Below are 2,385 nucleotides of genomic sequence, written 5' to 3' on the forward strand. Positions count from 1 at the left end.
GGTCATGGGAGGAAGTGAGTTTAGAGTTTACCATCTTGACCAAAAGTCCTGGTGCTTTTTTCTTTTTTAATTAAATTTTTATTTTTATTAAGTCTAACTGCTTTTCTTTAATGTATATATAGAACTATTTAGCTTATCTATTTCTCCTCTGTGAGTCTCAGCAATTTTTATCTTTCAAAGAATTAGTGCTTTTTATAAAATCGTCTAATTTAAGAGCATGGGGTTATTCATAGTATTTGTTTATTATCATTTCATTGTCCACAAGATTATTAGTAATGAACATCTTTCACACTTGATGTTAGTAATTTGCATCTCTTTTTTTCTTGGTTAGCCTGGTTTATTGATTTTACTGATCCACTCCCCCCGCTCCAAAAAACAGCTTTTTTATTGATTTTTCTCTATTGTTTTCCATTTTTAATTTATGGATTTCTGCTCTGGTTTTTATTATTCATTTTCTTCTACTTGCGTTAGGCTTAAATTTTCTTTAGTTTCCTTAAAAAAAAAAAAACAACCTTGTTATTGATTTTAGATCCTTTCATTTTCTAACATATGCATTTAATACTAAATCTCTCTAAACACTTTCACTGCATCCCACAAATTTTGATAAATTATGTTTTTATTTAAAATTTTGATTTCTCTTTAGACTTGTTATAATATAAATTTTTAACTAAGTCACCCTTCGAAGGGCACGTACCCACTTTACACATAGTGTAGAGACATGGATACCAGGGTCGTCCATATGCTTAACCCATAGTGTAGAGACATGGATACCAGGGTCGTCCATATGCTTAACCCATCCAATACATTGTTACCATTATTACTCTGACAAATGTTTATCTTTTAGATCAATTATAAAAAATAAAAGATTTTCTTTTAATATATTTCTCCACAGTGTTTTTTCTTTTCTTCATATGGATGTTAAGTTTAATTATCCTTCATGATTTTTTATCATTTTTCTTCTACCTCAAGAAAATACTTAAACATTTTTTGCAGGATAGGTTCCAGGCACACAAAGCCTCATGGACTTGATGGTGCAGAGCTGCCAATATGGCCTTGTGCTCATCCTGTGGCCCACTGCAGGGTCTGGTCCTATGGCCCGGCCCTAGGAAGGCTGTCTTCTGTGGGTCCTGTCTATGCCCTGAGTTTGCTCACAGGATTGTTTTCCGGTTGTAAAATAATAATAATAACCCTGTGGAGCCAGTGGAAGGTGAGGCATGTCTGAAACAGGCTTATCAGTGATTTTCCTGGTGCCAGAGCCATAAACCCATGGCTGGCAGGAGGATGTAGAACGAGGCAGGTCCAGGAAGGTCCCACACCTAGGCACCTTGAGATAGGCAAAGATAAGGCAGGGCCATAAATCTGACCAGGCGCCTTGGGGCACCATTCTGCTACTAGCTTAGTCACCTGGATGTGTTTCCAACGGTATCTCTGGGGCCCATCCCTCCAGATGAGGGCACATCTCCATTCCTCACTTTTCCACACCTTTCACTTTCTCTAGTCCTGGGCTTCTGTAGGCACACTGTGCTGTCTCATCCCCATTTTCACTTCCACACCCATTTGCCCGATTTTCGGAGTCTGCCTTTCATCTGTCACATTGTCTCTGGATGTGTCTTTAATATATATATATATTTTTCTTTTTTAATTCAATTCAAAAAAAAATACAAAGCATATCCAAGGTGGCAGTGAGCTAAATATCGTGTCACATTTTTCAAAACCTTGAGTTTTTTTCTGTTGGTGCCATGAAGACATAGCTTCCTTCCAAGGGAAACCATCCTAAGGTCTTCTGTCCTGTCTTGTCATTGACAGGTCCCTGAAAGCTACGCCAATACAAGCCCTTCTGCCAAATACAACTGTCTTAGGAAAAAAGGTTTCCTGATCAGAGATTTCAGAAATCCTGTCCAAAGTGGAAGCAGGGTTTCAGAAAAGAACAGCTGACGGGAGGCCAAGGGGGAGAGCAGAGACTGCACCAGCAGCTGGGCTCCTGCCCCTTCCTCCATAGGCAGTGTGTGTGGGGGGGGGGCGGGGGGCTGCTGAAGCACAGCAGGACACTGGGTCAAGGGAAGAGAGGTGGCCTGGAGTGAGGGTCTCTCGTGCCCCCTGGGCAGCACAGCCCCTAAGTGCCCACATAGCTCCAGGAGCCCACGGGGAAGCCCCAAGCCCCTCCACCCCAGCCCTACAGCCCTGGAAGAAGGGGTGCTTCATCTGGGAGGAGACCAAGCCCTGGCACAGCTGATAGTCCCTCCTGCTGGGTGTGGCCTGGAAAGGACACTATACTTCTGCATGTTACCATAGAAATGATACAGAGAGAGGACTGGGGACAGGTGCCTAACACCTTGACCTCCATCCCATCCTAGATCCAAATGTCCCTCTGCCCTGGATGGGAAG

This window comes from Pteropus vampyrus, unplaced genomic scaffold (assembly GCF_000151845.1).
Source record: "Pteropus vampyrus isolate Shadow unplaced genomic scaffold, Pvam_2.0 Scaffold817, whole genome shotgun sequence".
In the NCBI taxonomy this organism is placed as follows: domain Eukaryota; kingdom Metazoa; phylum Chordata; class Mammalia; order Chiroptera; family Pteropodidae; genus Pteropus; species Pteropus vampyrus.